This window comes from Hyperolius riggenbachi, chromosome 1 (genome assembly GCF_040937935.1).
Source record: "Hyperolius riggenbachi isolate aHypRig1 chromosome 1, aHypRig1.pri, whole genome shotgun sequence".
Classification (NCBI taxonomy): domain Eukaryota; kingdom Metazoa; phylum Chordata; class Amphibia; order Anura; family Hyperoliidae; genus Hyperolius; species Hyperolius riggenbachi.
The window spans coordinates 55,519,906-55,537,193 of NC_090646.1; positions in this window are offsets into that span (position 1 = coordinate 55,519,906).

The window sequence follows — 17,288 nt, forward strand, 5'->3', positions numbered from 1 at the left end:
TAATTCAAACCACACCGGTCTTGTCTATCCTGGTTCATTTTTCTTCATAGTAACATTTTAAAATGAGTAATATAGCAATTTAAAGGATGGGAAAAAGTTTAGAATCAATCAAACACATTTTTCAGTAGATAAATATATATATTTACATAGAAAGAGGGACAAATGAGGAGGAAAGAGGGACTGAGGGACAGGGCTGCCAAAGAGGGACTGTCCCTCCAAAAGAGGGACAGTTGGGAGCTATGAGTTAAAGTAAGGCGGCGTTTACCGCCAAGCGTTCTGGACTCGTCCACTAAACGCTCCCATTCAAGTGAATTTAGCATCACGTGATTACTGTTGATTGCGCAAACGCAGTGCTCCTATACTGATTTAACGTGTCGTTTCAGCCACCCCTTCAAATTGCATGCGGCTTCTGGGGTCGCATAATTCATGTCCCCTTGCGGGGATGACAAACACCGATCGCGACGGGAAGCAGACGATCGCCGTACCGCCGCCCCTGAACGAGACGTCACAGGACGACGCGGCTTCCGGCCTCCCCGACTACCGCCAAGCGTCCGTGTGAACCAGCCGTAATGGAAACTGTGCATTTCCATTAGTGCGATCATCCCTGTTCAGATCTGCAATTGCAGAACGATTACGATCACGATTTTTGTGAGTGAATGTCTGGCCACTGCGCTTTGCATGCTCATTCAGTCAGGGAACCCACTTGTCTTTCAGCTTTCGGTGCATGATTTTTGCACACTAAGTGTCTTTCTATGCAGGAAAATGCACACTTTTTTTTTTTTACAGCAGCTGATGCAATTGATAGAGAAAACTGACAAAATGTGCAGAGTCATCATGGAGAATGTCAGTTTTCTTTCTGCGCGCGAATAACATAATCAGTATGAACTAGCCCATTGATTAACATGAGTTCTCAGTTTTTCTGTGCAGAAAACGCACACGAAAACAGCCAAGTGTGTTCCCTGCTTCAGGGAATGAGAAAAAGAGAAAAAGCGATTTACACAAATCGCATTCCCTGCAGTGAGCATAGTCCCATAGGGTACAGTGACCATACGTCCCGCTTTACCCGAGACGCGTCCCGCCTTCGGGGGGCGCTGTCCCAGGCTGCATGAGGTCCCGGGAAACATCCCGCTTTTAAGAGCGGGACGTCCCGGCCTCGGGACTCTGGCCACCGTACATTGCATCAACTGGCAGCGGTGTCTATAGACGCCGTTATTATTATTATTTAGTATTTATATAGCGCCGACATATTACGCAACGCTGTACAGTGTATATATATATATATATATATATATCTTGTCACTAACTGTCCCTCAAAGGAGCTCACAATCTAATCCCTATCATTGCCATATGTCTATATTATGTAGTGTAAGTACTGTAGTCTAGGGCCATTTTTTTTTTTTTTTTTTTTAGGGGAGCCAATTAACTTATCCGTATGTTTTTGGAATGTGGGAGGAAACCGGAGTGCCTGGAGGAAACCCACGCAGACACGGAGAGAACATACAAACTCTTTGCAGATAGTGCCCTGGCTGGGATTCGAACCAGGGACCCAGCGCTGCAAGGCGAGAGAGCTAACCACTACGCCACCGTGCTGCCCGTTCCAGTTCATAGCCCGCAGCCCCGCTCCAGCCTCCTTCGTCTTCCTCTTCCGGCAGAGCAGGGCTACGGGAAGATTGGGCCCGAAACCCTGTACTGGAGACAATTTGTGTCTCTAGTACAGGGCTTCGGGCGCCATCTTGCTGTAGCCCTGCTCTGCCTGTCAGCGCGGGAGACTTCAAGAGGAGGAAGATGGTCCCGGGAGCAGCGCGCCAGAGGCCGGCCAGGAGCGAGAGGAGACTTCAGGTGAGTAAATGCTTTTTTTTTTCCAGGTGAAATGTTGCCAACATTGCATTTATTTTGTGCTGACATGTTTCTCACATTGCGTTTATTTTGTTCTGACATGTTTTTCACATTGCGTTTATTTTGTGCTGACATGTTGCACACATTGCGTTTATTTTGTGCTGACATGTTTCTCACATTGCGTTTATTTTGTGCTGACATGTTTCTCACATTGCATTTATTTTGTGCTGACATGTTGCACACATTGCGTTTATTGTGTGCTGAAATGTTGCTCACATTGCGTTTATTTTGTGCTGAAATGTTGCTCACATTGCATTTATTTTTTGCTGAAATGTTGCTCACATTGTGTTTATTTTGTGCTGACATGTTGCACACATTGCGCTTTATTTTGTGCTGACATGTTGCCCATTGCGTTTATTTTGTGCTGACATGTTGCTCATTGCGTTTATTTTGTACTGACATGTTGCCCACATTGCGTTTATTTTCTGGTGTCTGGGGTAACTGTTGCTGCATTTATTATTTAACGGTCATAGTTGGCTGTGTTTGCTGCTTTGGGGTTACGGTATACTGTTAAATAGCATCACACAGTTTCTGCACACCCATGATGCGAATCCTCCATGGCGTAAACACTGCTTTCTTATGCCTCGCTGCTACATCATTATGCTAGCTCCGCCCATACAATGTCATGGCCACGCCCATTTTGCAGTGTGGCGCGTGCGGCGCGCGCAGCGCGCTGCACCCGTCCCCCTCCCCACCCCCGTCCCAGGTTGAACCAACAAAAATCTGGTCACTCTACATAGGGATACATTGTCAGTAAAGTGATGTCACCCTGCAAAAGAAAAAAACTGCCCCAGTGGGAAAGGGCCAGTCTGTTTGCAACACAATTTCCTCCCGATCGCAATCGCTGTCCTGCTGCATTTCCTGAGCTATACATTGTACAGGAGCGCAGGAAAATTGCATAGCAATGTCTCTGCCTCAGCTTGGAGCTTTGTGTCACCCCCTCTGCTGGTAACATCTGGAGTGGTCTGCACCTACCGTACTCCCTAGTGATGCCACTGGATTAGCCACTTGCTTGTTCAGGTGTATGATTCAGACTCTACTGCAGCCAAATAGATCACCAGGACTGCCGGGTAACTAGTAGTGTTTAAAAGGAAATAAAAATGGCAGCCTCAGATCCCTTTCAGTTCAGGTGTCCTTTAACCCATTATCTGCTTGAGTAGAGTTATCAAGCTTGAGATAAGTGCACTGCTTTTGACCTCAGTCGGTAGAACTCCTTGTGCTGTAAATTCTTGGGATGCTTTGATCTCTCTATGCTAGCAGAAAATATAGACACTGAAAGCAGAAGTTCTCTGTTATTGTCTCACACTGCCCTCTAGTGACACAGGGCCATAAATACGCATTATAGAAGTACTAATTAGAAGCAGGGAAATGTAACAAATAAGAAATAAAATGTGCTAAAATAAATTGGCCTGGAGCACTTGCAAGCCTCTAAATAAATTGGCTGCTAAGGGGTTAAAGAGACACTGAAGCGGAAAAAAAATGATGATATTATGATTTGTATGTGTAGTACAGCTAAGAAATAAAACATTAAGATCAGATACATCAGTGTAATTGTTTCCAGTACAGGAAGAGTTAAGAAACTCCAGTTGTTATCTCTATGCAAACAAGCCATTAAGCTCTCAGACTAAGTTAGTCCTGGAGAGGGCTGTTATCTGACTTTTATTATCTCAACTGTAATTGAACTGTTTACTTTTCCTCTGCTAGAGGAGAGTTCATTACTTCACAGACTGCTCTGAAAGACTCATTTTGAATGCTGAGTGTTGTGTAATCTGCACATATTATAGGATAATGCAATGTTAGAAAAAACACTATATACCTGAAAATAAAAGTATGAGAATATTTTCTTTGCTGCTAATCTTCTAGTAATTATTTATAGTACACAACCAATTCACTATATCATATTTTTTTTTCGCTTCAGTGTCTCTTTAAGACTTTTAAATCCTCCATAGCTGGAAAGGAACATGTTTTTGATGATAGCACACATGGAAATGCCAGAAGTGTGTTGTATATGAAGAATGAATGAGAAATGACTCAAGGGAGAAAACTAGTGAGGTAAAGAAAATAATAGTACCTTTATACGGGTCCATAGATATTGGGGAATGCAGGGAGAGAAGGGGAAACAACAATGAGGGCCGAGTTTGAAATACCTCTCCACCATCCATAGAGAGATGGATGACAAGCAATCTGAAGTGACAACTAGGACAGAAGGAGACAGATAAGGAACAGACAGGTACATTTGGGTGTCATCAGTGTACAAGTGTTATTCAAGTCCAAAAGAGGAATTAAGTGTGACAAGGGAGATCGTGTAGAGAGCAGGGATGGTCGGAAATGCCAATTTCCGTTTCTGCCGAAAATCCGCATTCCGCCATTGCCAGTTACCGCTACCGTTTCCGCTTTCCGCTAACGAATTCCGCATTCCGATGCCGATTTTTGTGGTAATTTCTGCCGAATTTAACATTGATTTTCTCAAAGACGACAAGGTCTTTTTGAAAGATTTTTTTTTCTTTTGTTCCCACTTGTCTGCTTAACATTCTCTGATAATTTGGTGTTTCTAGCAGGGCTGTGGAGTCGGTACAAAAATCTTCCGACTCCGACTCTGACTCCTCAGTTTATGAAACCACGACTCCGACTCCGGGTACCCAAAATAGCTCCGACTCCTTGACTCCGACTCCTTAATCTAATATTAAGGATTTTAATATTGTGGATTTTGTACAAAAATCATCGGACTCCAACTCCCGACTCCTCAGTTTATGAAATCAACAGGGATATGTGAGGGAGCAAGCTGGAGTTGTACTTTTTACTGGTTGAACTCGATGGACGTATGTCCTTTTTCAACCAAAATAACTATGTAACGACTCCGACTCCGGGTGCCCACAATTGCCCGGACTCCGACTCCTCGACTCCAACTCCGACTCTACAGCCCTGGTTTCTAGCTCCTATGAGGTCTTTGTTATTAACCTCTAAAGTCGGCATAATATCGAATATCGGTTATGCAAATTTTCTGCATTTTACATTACAGTAACAGTGGCCAACTTTGGCGGTTAATAGCAAAGCCCCTGTAGGTTGTACAAACACCACATTTTCAGGGTATGTTAAGCAGAAAAGTGGAAACAAGAGGAAAAAATATTTCAAAAAGACCCTGTAGTTTTTGAGAAAATCCATATTAAAATCGGCAGAAATTACTGCGAAAATCTGCATTGGAACCGGTATGCGGTATGGTGCCGACTTTAGAGGTTAATAGCAAATTCCCCATAGGTGCTAGATACACCAAATTTTCAGGGAATATTAAGCAGAAAAGTAGGAACAAGAGGGAAAAAAATCTTTCAAAAGGAACTTGTAGTTTTTGAGAAAATTGATGTTAAAGCTATTTTCGCGAAAATTTCCGCCTACCGCACTTCCATTACCGATTTCCGAATTTCGATGTGGAAGTGCAATTTCAGCAGAATCCGAACATGCATCCCTAGTAGATAGGCAACAGAACATGTCCAAGGACAGAGCTTTGGGGGAAGGAGGTAATGATAGAGGAGGTCGTTCCAGTGCCATCAACGTTTTGTTATTACTCGTTCTTCTGAACTTCAGCACTATTCATGCAGCCTTCAAATGTACTTGTGTCCTGCGGGACCCCACACATGCGCATGCGCAGTATGGATGTGCTAGTCTTTGGAAGTATTCAGGACAGCAAGTACTTCTGATGGCTGCACAAGCAGGTCGAACAGCTTATACCGGGAATGGCGCAGGAATGACAGGATGAAGCAAAGACTGGGAAAGACTGTATAACAGTGTAAATTCGCTGTCCTATCAAAGTAACTGAACACACGGCTATTAACCGCTTTCGGACCAGCAGCCTCTGGCTCCTTAAAGAGAATCTGTATTGTTAAAATCGCACAAAAGTAAACATACCAGTGCGTTAGGGGACATCTCCTATTACCCTCTGTCACAATTTCGCCGCTCCTCGCCGCATTAAAAGTGGTTAAAAACAGTTTTAAAAAGTTTGTTTATAAACAAACAAAATGGCCACCAAAACAGGAAGTAGGTTGATGTACAGTATGTTCACACATAGAAAATACATCCATACACAAGCAGGCTGTATACACCCTTCCTTTTGAATCTCAAGAGATCATTTGTGTGTTTCTTTTCCCCTGCAGCTATCTTCTACTGAAGTGTCAGGCTGTTTCTTCCTGCAGAGTGCAGACAGCTCTGCCTGTATGTAATTCCTCAGTATGTGAAAGCCCAGCCAGCTCAGAGGATGATTTATCCAGCTTGTAAAAGATAAGAGAGAAGAGAGAAGCTGCCCTAATCTAAATAATATACAGGCAGTGTGCAGAGAGGGGCCTGGAGGTGGGAGATGCATCACAGAACCACAACACTGAAGAACTTGGCAGCCTTCCAGACACAGGCTGACAAGTCTGACAAGAGAGAGATAAGTTGATTTATTACAGAGATGGTGATAGTAGAACGTGCTGCAGTAAGCCAGAACACATTAGAATAGCTTTTGGAACTTGTAGGATGATAAAAAACAGGATGCAATTTTTGTTACGGAGTCTCTTTAAAGAGAACCCGAGGTGGGATTCTGCAATCAATATTAGGACAGAGAGGCACATTCTGCATACAATGCCCAGCCTCTGTGTCCTTATAGTGCGCACCCATCCCCCCCCCCCTCCCCCGTGCTCTGCTGTCCCCCTTATAGAAACCGCCAGGCTAGCGACACACAGATTGTCGCTAGTCGGCTGTTTACCTTTAGGCTGCCATTCACCGCTGCTACCCCACCTCCTGTATAGCGCGGCTCTCCGCCTGCGCCTTCCCTCCCCGCCTCAGTAAGACGATTGGAGGAAGCTTACGGAGGCGGTGTCCTAATATTGATTGCAGAAACCCACCTTGGGTTCTCTTTAAGGACCAGAGACTTCTTGATCAGAAAATGGGGCACAACGACGCAGTGCCACAGGGACCTGTCTCTCTCACCGTTCGTAGCGCTTTCCCATATCTGAAGCCTAATCGCTCTGCTGTCAGTATGAACCGATCAGGAACCAATGTCATTGGCTCCTGACCCTGTGATCACTGTGATTGGATCACAGGGTCAGGAGCCAATTAAATCAGCTTCTGACTGGCTCACAGAGCTCTGCTGTCATACCCACAGCAAAGTGAGTGGGCTGTAGTGGCTGGAGAGCGGCGCATGCGGCGGGAGCTTACGGTCGGTGTGGTAATTGAAATCTGTGTCCTCACACAGTTTTTTGCACAGTATTTTAGAGTCATTCTTTGTTTGCATAGCCCCAGAACAGTCTGACCAGCAGAAAAAAGGCCACAAATGTCACCATTATGGAAAGCTAAAAACCAGGGCTAGTCAAAAGTGTGTAGCTGTGCCAAAATTTCCCAAGTGTGATCATAATATGAAAATGACATTTTTGTTTAAATTGTTGGACTGAGTTTGTCCCTTCCTATTTTTTATGTGATATAGGTCAAAGCTGTAAGACGCATCAACATTTATTCTATAGTTTCTTACAAGTAAAATGACGCAACATTTGCTGCATTTGGTAACAAACTTTTGGTGCAGCAGTCCATTTTACAAGGTACAGTTATGGCTTTTTGCATTCCGTTTTTTCTCACTAATTGCTACAGCACCATTCTTTCCCAAGTGTGATAGAAAATTACATTTTTTTTTTGACTGATGGACTAAGTTTGTTCCTACCAGGGCCATCCTTTGACCTGAGCGATTGCTCAGGGCGCCGGTTTCCAGGGGGCGCTCCTGCCCTGCCGGTGTAGTGAGCTTCCGGGCTGCACAATCTGATATTACAGCGGCTGCCGCCCTGGCTGCATATGCTTTCCTTATCTACCTGGCTGATGCGGGCTCCGGCTGTGTCCGTCTTGCGTCACATGGTAACTCCGCCCCCTGCAGACGCATATCTAACTATCTACAGGCATGCACATATGGCTCCTGCCCTGGGCGAGTCTCTCTTCTAACAACTAGGGGGAACCACCAGGCATTATTATTACAAGTATGTAATAGGTGCAGCAATCGTTCGGGCCAGGCAACAAAGAGAGAAGATGCTTCTGTCCATTCAGGACAGAGATACAGTAGTAGGCATGTGCTGGGCTGCTGGCTGACTTTCTACGGCAAAGGTTCTCGCGTACGCGTACCCCAGGGGGTACTTCTGATGGTTCCAGGGGGTACTCGGACTTGATATACTTAGCCAAGAATAACAAATTTAGAGTTTTAGAAAATGATGAATCTTATTTAAATAACGCTAAATTAGTATTTTAGTTAATGAAAAGCAGTAGTAAATGCTTGGAAATTGTTTCAAACCAATTATCATGTATTATGATTAAATATATATTTGTCAGGGGTACTTGTGATAATGTTTATTATACTAGGGGGTACTTGGTGAGTTCAGGGTTTTAAAAGGGGTACATACCAATAACATGTTGAGAAACACTGTTCTACGGGATGTGCAGGAGGCTTGGAGGTGGACTAGTGACAGGGGGCTAACTCTGGGAGATGGAGTAGCAGCGGGAGCCGGAATGGAACAGACAATGCTCTGTCACTTAATGATTTGTGACTCACACTGTGCACTGTGCATGTCCTGCTGTCTGCACTATTGTCCCCCACTGCCGTTCTTTACTATCTCACAACTAAGTACTGGAAATGTAAACATTTGACCATACTGGGAGGTGGGAACGAGTGGGGAGGGAATGACCCTACTGGGAACGAGTGGGGAGGGAATACCTTTCACTGCCTATACAGACTCCTCTTGGTCGTCAAGCAGTAGACGGTGCAAGAAGGAAGCTAAATATAATAAAACACATAGAACTCTCTGGAAGGCCTTCTCTGCTCCTATCTTTGGATGCAGAGAAGGCCTTCGATATTATTACTGGGGGTACCTATACCTGACATTACCTGTCGTGGCACGCGTAGTTTGCCGCACTTGCTCCTTTTTTGGGGGGGGGGGTGCCTTATAATACCCAGCACCGGGTGTCAAATACTCTAGGTACGCCACTGCTCCTAACTAAAATCAAGAATGAATGTATAAAACTCTCTAAGCATTGGTTTTCATGGACAGGAAGAATTGCTGCCCTGAAGATGTTTATATTACCTCAAATCCTATACGTATTTAGGACAGTCCAAATACCCATCAAGAAAAGTTTTTTTGTTGATATCACAAGAATGTTAAACCAATACATCTGGCAAGGGAAAAGGTCACGAATCTCATCCCAATCTATGACGATCCCTGTATATGGTCCTACTGCTTAGCAGCCAATCTAGAATCTCTGAAGTTTTGGTGGAACAATGACCAAAACAAAACCTGGGTTAAAATAGAGACGAATACATTACTATCCCACCCAAGAGAAATTCTATTAGCTATGACACTAGGCCATAAACCTTTTCCCTCAATTTACCCCACAATTAATGCTATGCTCAATGCATGGGAACACTTTTTAAAATTCCCCCCAACATTCCTAACTCATCAACTGTAAAAATTCCATTATCCACACTAACACTGTTTAGTCCAAGCCTCAATACATTGATGTGGAGTAATAATGGAATTCTGTGGTTAAATTATATCCTCTACAAAGGGAAAATCATGCCATTCGCACAACTACAAGCCATGTACTACCTAACAACTTCTCACCTCTTCCGTTACTATAGAGTGAGACACAATATATCCTCCTTTAAAAGATTTCCAATCTCCCTGCCAGATCACATTTTGACACTATTAAACAGTAAAATGAATTATACTGGCGCAATCACAGTATGGTACAATGATCTACTACCTAATTATAGAAGGAATCTTAGTAAATATTGCAGAATTGGGTCTATTGACCTCAATACATACATTTGTCCTGATAAATTATCCCAATGTTTAAAATTCCTCTTAAAATCTTCCAAATGTAATTCCCATTGGGAAACTCTACAAAAAAACAATCACCAGGTGGTATTTGACTCCTAGAAGAGGCCAGGTTAGCTGCTCCCAGCCCCTCCTCCTGAGTTTCCTGTTTGCATAACAAGTAGTAGCAGATTTGCATATGATTTGCATCTGAATTGAATGCGAAGTGTGCAGAAAATCTATTTAGGTGCTACACACTGAGCTGGTGGTCATTTCAGATGCAGCCTTAGTGGTATGCGCTGGCATTCTCCTCGCTGTTCAACCAAATGTAAGTTACACATTTTTTTTGCTTGGCTGCTCCCGAGGTTTTAAATTTAGGTTAGGTCACTTGCCCGGAGGTTTGCCTCACCGTGGCGCAAGTGTCTAGTATAATATACTTTGCATGCAAACCATATTGGAAGCTAAAGTTCCTCCTAGTTTAATAAATGTTAGCACTTGTTTTGGATGCAGGGCATGCATTTTTCAGTCTGGCAGAGGCGGCGTATGCCTGTGCGATTAACCATTCAATTGCAACATGTGTTTAGGGATGCACAGCCTTTCCCCCCACCTTTCCTTAATGTCATTAGAATTGTTGTCATATTTTGTTCATTTCTTGAAAAATCAATAAAAATTATTGAAATAAAAAAGAAAGTCTCCCATGAAACAGTACCAGGGACTCAACTACAGCGATGTCACACTCTGGGGTATAGACTTCTCTAAATGCTATATTGAGGCAGGTCAACAGGGATCTCAGCTTGAAAAGCCTGTCATATGCAGGGCCGGTTCTTGGAGCATTTTTGGTGTTATCATTAAAATGTATGAATTTTGACAGTAATTCATACCGCTGCCTGCCCATTGTAGCTGGATAGAGGGACACATTATGAAAGATGTCTTACTGGCCCAGTACATCTTTAGTTGTGCCTTACGACTTGACTTGCCCATGTTCAGTGTCAGGCGAAGGTAAGTTTTAATTTCAGGCATGATGGTCGGATCGCAATTTGTCACCATATAGTGGGTGGGGTTCTGTTAAAAATTGTTGCGCACACAAGTTTGCCTGCTCGGCTATGTGCTGCAATAATTCCTCTGTGATGTACAGATGGAAGTAGTCAACAGGTGCCAGATTGTCAGCAGGCCCACACACACCTGTAGCGGCTGTAAAAGGTGGGATGTTGGGTGCAACAAGATTAGGGAGTGGACCAGGTGCCATTTAGAATATGATCTGGTACCTAATGCCTGCGAGGTAATGGTGGCCTCACACCCTGTCTGCGCCTGGCTTCTCTCTGATCAAGGCTGCTAGCTGCAGCAGTGTTGTAGCGGTGTTGTCCACTGAGCCACCTTCTATGACCTCTGATTGTCCCTCATCAGCGGACTCAGGATCCATCCTCAAGTGGTGAGGTGGCAGCCCTGCGTATTCGGAACCTTCAGATTTTGAATCAGAGTGGGTCCCAGGGATCCGCTTGCATCCTGAATCATCACCGCTGCTGCTCTGCTGCAGGATGGTGGCTGCCTTCTCCACAGAATACAGCCTACCTGCCATACCCAGCAAAAGAGATACGGTAGATAATAGAAGAATATATAGATAGAAATCTTACTAATATTATAAACTAGCTAGACGCCCGGCGTTGCCCGGGTATGTATTTGGCTGGTGTTTGCCCTGCCCCCTTTTCCTAACCCTAACACACAATTACTTAATTACCTAATGACCAAGTTTGTGAGCTTTGCGGTCTTTGGCATCAATAATTTGCATAGAAATAAAATGAATCTGATTGGCTGTGGCTCCACCCCTTTTCTGAATTTGAAGCCACACCACCCAATGGCCAAGTGTACCAGGTACAGGTGAGTAATATTGCAAGAGGCTTGTGCCATTAACAGTGCAAGAGGCTTGTGCCATTAACAGCGCAAGAATTGCAGCAATTAAATATTCCCCTTAAAAATCAATAGGTGGATTTTGATTGGCTTTTGTAGGCTCCACCCACCTTTCTGAATATTAATCCCAGTCACCCAGTGACCAACTGTGCAAAGTTTGAGAACCCTACCACTAACAGTGTAAGAATGGCTGCTGTTTACATTTTCTCAATTAAATTTGTATTTTTCTTCACCCACTGATTTCCTGAACATTGTTCGGGGATGTATTTGGCTGGTGTTTGCTCCTCCTACTTTTTCTAACACTAACACACAATTACTCAATGACCAAGTTTGTGTGCTTTGCAGTCTTTTGCATCAATAATTTGCACTGAGATTAAACAAATCTGATTAGCTGTTTGTGGCTCCACCCCTTTGTCTAAATTTGAACCACAGTCACCCAATGACCAACTGTACCAGGTTTAAGGCTTGTGCCATTAACAGTGCAAGAATGGCAGCAATTTCATATTCCTCTTGAAAATCAATAGGTGAATTTTGATTGTCTTTTGTAGGCTCCACCCACTTTTCTGAATATTAATCCCAGTCATCCAGTGACCAATTGTGCAAAGTTTGAGAACCCTGCCATTAACAGTGTAAGAATGGCTGCAGTTTACATTTTCTCAGTGAAATGTGTATTTGCCTCCGCCCACTGATGACCCGGTATTGCCCGATTATGTATTTGGCTGGTGTTGGCTGCGCCCACTTTTCCTAACCTTAACACACAATTACTCAATTACTCAATGGCCAAGTTTGTGAGCTTTTGGTTTTTGGTATCCATAACCTGCATTAAAATGAAACAAATAAGATTGTCTGTTTGTGACTCCACCCCCTTTTATCAATTTAAATCCCAGTCACCCAATGATCAACTGTACCAGGTTTGAGGCTTGTGCCATTAACAGTGCAAGAATGGCAGCAATGAAATATTGCCCTGAAAATCAATAGGTAATTTTTGATTGGCAGCTTCCCCCCAGTATAGGTTAGATTTTGATAGGTAGCTTCCCCCCAGTATAGGTTAGATTAGGTAGGTGCCCCCCAGTATAGGTTAGATTAGGTAGGTGCCCCCAGTGTGGTTAGATTAGGTAGGTACCCCCCAGTATAGGTTAGATTAGGTAGGTGCCCCCAGTATAGGTTAGATTAGGTAGGTGCCCCCCAGTATAGGTTAGATTAGGTAGGTGCCCCCCCCCCCAGTGTGGTTAGATTAGGTAGGTGCCCCCAGTATAGGTTAGATTAGGTAGGTGCCCTCCCAGTGTGGTTAGATTAGGTAGGTGCCCCCCAGTATAGGTTAGATTAGGTAGGTGCCCCCCCCCAGTGTGGTTAGATTAGGTAGGTGCCCCCCAGTATAGGTTAGATTAGGTAGGTGCCCCCCAGTATAGGTTAGATAGGTAGCTGCCCCCCAGTATAGGTTAGATTAGGTAGGTGCCCCCCAGTATAGGTTAGATTAGGTAGCTGCCCCCCAGTATAGGTTAGATTAGGTAGGTGCCCCCCCAGTATAGGTTAGATTAGGTAGGTGCCCCCCAGTATAGGTTAGATAGGAAGCTGCCCCCCTATAATGGAGGGGGGAGCCACAGCCGCGGGAAGGGCAGCCCGACCTCTCCCTCCCTTCCTCTCCGGGCGACCTCCGTGCTCCCCCCTCCGAGTCTGACTGCACAGGAAGCGGTGTGTACAGAGCGCATTAGCGCAACTCACCTCCCTCCCTGCTTCCAATCGCCGCTGGTCTCCTCTTCTGTCTTCTCCTCATAGCCGCTGACACGCTGCTTCCGGGTAAACAGGGAGCAGCGTGTGTATGAGCGGCTATGAAGAGAAGAGGAGACTGGCGGCGATTGGAACCAGGGAGGGAGGTGAGTTGCGCTAATGCGCTCTGTACACATCGCTTCTTGTGCAGTCAGACTCGGAGGGGGGAGCACGGAGGGCGCCCGGAGAGGAAGGGAGGGAGAGGTCGGGCTGCCCTCCCCGCGGCTGCGGCTCCTCCCTCCGTTACTGCGCCCATAGTCCTTCGGCGCCCAGGGCGCCCGCACGGGCCGCACGGCCCTAGAAACAGGCCTGCTCCCACCTTTGTGAATATTAATCCCAGTCACCCAACGATCAACTGTGCAAAGTTTGAGAACCCTACAATTATCAGTGTAAGAATGGCTGCAGTTTACATTTTCCAGTGAAATTTGTATTTGTCTTTTGGTTATGGGAATAAAAAGTATCCTATACTTTATTCCAGGTAATGTACTATGTGTGTGCCAAATTTCATTCAAATCCGTTCAGCCATTTTTGGTGATCGAGTAACAAACATCCAAACATCCGAACTTTCCCATTTATTATATTAGTAGGATGCGAACGTTTGGATGTTTGTTACTCGATCACGCAACAATAGCTAAACGTACTTGAATGAAATTTGGCACACACATAGTACACTACCTGGAATAACACATAAGATAACCAAAAAAGTGGGCGGAGACAAATACAAATTTCACTGGAAAATGTAAACTGCAGCCATTCTTGCACTGTTAATGGTAGGGTTCTCAAAATTTGAACAATTGGTCACTGGGTGACTGGGATTCATATTCAGAAAAGTGGGAGGAGCCCACAAAAGCCAATCAAAATTCACCTATTGATTTTCAAGGGGAATATTTCATTGCTGCCATTCTTGCACGGTTAATGGCACAAGCCTCAAACCTGGTACAGTTGATCATTGGGTGACTGGGGTTTAAATTCAGAAAAGGGTGTGGAGCCACAAACAGCCAATCAGATTTGTTTCATTTCAATGCAAATTATTGATGCCAAAGACTGCAAAGCTCACAAAATAGGTCATTGAATAATTGTGTGTTAGGTTTAGAAAAATTGGGCGGAGCCAACACCAGCCAAAAACATACCCGGGCAATGCCGGGCCATCAGCTAGTAGAAAAATAAGTGTAGGTGGAGAGGAGGGAAAGTACCAAAAGGTACCAAAAAGTAGTGGAAGGGGGATCAGTTAGATCACTTATAGCTAGGGAGAGGGAGGATCAGGTGTTAATGGGTTAGGTATGGGGTAAAAAAGATAGTTATGAGAGGGACAAAGATTATTTAAAAAAAAATCAGTAAAAGGCCTACCATTTTCCTGTGTCAGTCTCTATCCCAGCTCCTGTCACCACAGAACACTGACTGCAATCTGTGGTGATAGATGAACTGGAAGAGAGAAAAACACTTTTTTTATGTAAAAATTGTGAAAATGATTATTACAAGCATTCTTAAGAATGCTTTTTGTAACCGGTTGTAACTCTGTGGGCTTGATTCACAAAGCGGTGCTAACAGTTAGCATGCTGGTGAAAAGCCCTTTATCATGCCTAAACTCAGTTTAGGCTTGATAAGTTTAGGTGTGATAAGTTTAGGCGTGATAAGTTTAGGTGTGATAAGTTTAGGCATGATAAGTTTATGCATGATAAGTTTAGGCGTGATAAGTTTAGGCGTGATAAGTTTAGGTGTGATGATAAGTTTAGGTGTGATAAGTTTAGGCGTGATAAGTTTAGGCATGATAAGTTTAGGTGTGATAAGTCTAGGTGTGATAAGTATAGGCGTGATAACTATAGCACCAACTGGGTTAGCACCGCAGTGCACAGCTGATCAAAAGTTTTGCGCTAGCAAAGTCTGGTGCACTTCGCATAGGGTTTAATGGCGCTGCTTTGCGTGCGGGACTTTGTGCGCGATCTAAACTTATCTAAACTTATCACGCCTAAACTTATCATGCCTAAACTTATCATGCCTAAACTGGCTTTTCACCAGCGTGGTGCAATGGTTATCACGCCTAAAGTCTGTAACTGGGTTAGCACTGCTTTGTGAATCGAGCCCTGTATGTTCTTCACTAGAGAGCTCTGATTTGCTCAGGGAACACATGTTCCCATTCACCAATCTCTACCCTCTAAGTCTCACCATGAACGCATGCACGTGCACCCGTGGGAATTAGATTGGACGTGCAGGCTCAAACTGGAGGCGTATATATACTGTATATATATGTATATATATATATATGTATGTCCAGTTTGAGTTAAGCAGTTAAATGGAAGGTAAAGTAACGCAAGGTCTCTAATATCAATCAGCTTCATCATTAAGGAGTGAAAGAGGATTTCAGTGGCAACCTGTGAAAATCTACTGATCTCCATGCCCAAGACAGTTAAAGCGAACCTAAAGTAAAAAAAATAAATAAAAAAAACTGCCCATTTACTTACCTGGGGCTTCTTCCAGTACCCTGAAGTATTCCTGGTCCTTCGCCGTCATCACGCACTCCACCGTTTTTCCGGTGTCCCGCTCCAATGCTGGATGCGCTGCACCATGCCATTTGCCATATCTTCTGTCACGCTCTGCGCTTGTATAGTAACCACTACAGGACCATAGGCTTATACCCCCCCTAGTGACCTGGCTACTTTTTATTATCACACATATGAATCTCCCCCACCTTTTATGCCCACCAACAGAGTTTTCTGTTAGTGGGCTCTGATCACTGCTGTGATGTTTGTTTATTTTTTGTATTTATTTATTTATTTTTATTAAATACATTTGTGTATTTTATTTATTTATTTTCCCCACCCCTACCTTCCTCCCCCCACCAGCCAATGACAGTGATCAGCTGTCATAGTCAGGATAAAGGGGAAAGAGGCGCCCAGAGAAGATAAAATGCGTTAAAAACAAATAAAATGAAAAAAGTGAGGTGGCTTACCTCAATGAAGACAAATTCACGTAGTAATACAATTTTATTGCACTGGCAACGCGTTTTGTGTGTGCATGCCCATTTCCTCAGGCCAAATTGCAGTGCCTAATAGTGCTTGTAGCCACATATAAGGCGCCTCTGTAGAGAGGCGCCTTATATGTGGCTACAAACAACACTATTAGGCACTGCTATTTGTTTGTTTTTTGTTTTTAATGCATCTTATCATCTCTGGGCGCCTCTTTCCCCTTTACCTTGTGCCTTCACCCTCCTTTTGGAAGGGGATCAACCCTCTTTGACCAATTTAGGTAATTTGAGGTTTGCTTGTTATCAAGAGCGCGACCATCACCAGCTCCGTCTGGTCACCCAAGTGGAGTCGGGGTTATACATCTCCACCTGCTTCTAGTGGCCGGTTGCCCTTCTGCAACCCACCTTTGTGAGTATAATCTATCCGCATATTTTATATACTTCTGGTACTGTGACATACTGCACCATTTGGGCTCCTGCTGTCTCTGTGTCTTCTTTCTGCAGGGTGCAATTTTTATTACCCCTACTTTTTGTCCGGCTGTCATAGTCATCAGCCTATGAGAGCCGATCGCTCTTGAGCGCTGCTGTAGATCGCAGCGCTGTACAATGTAAATACACAGCAGTTTTGCCGTCCAACAGTCTCCTAGCGGCAATCTCTCGGCATTAGGCGGTCCTGGAGCTGCCTTCCTCCCGACGCCAGGCGGTCGGGTGAAGGGGGTAAACAAAAATTGCCACTGTGCATGCAAAGAATGCGCCCAGCCGCAGGAGCATGGTAGCCAGCAAAGTGCAACGGCCAGCCACCTCATCAGATAGCAGGATTATGGATGGGGGAGCCTTAGGAATAGCTGAGCGGGGGAGGACGGCGAGGGACCAGGGAGACTTCAGGGAGCTGGAAGAAGCCCCAGGTAATTAAATGGGCAATTTTATTTTATTTTTTTACT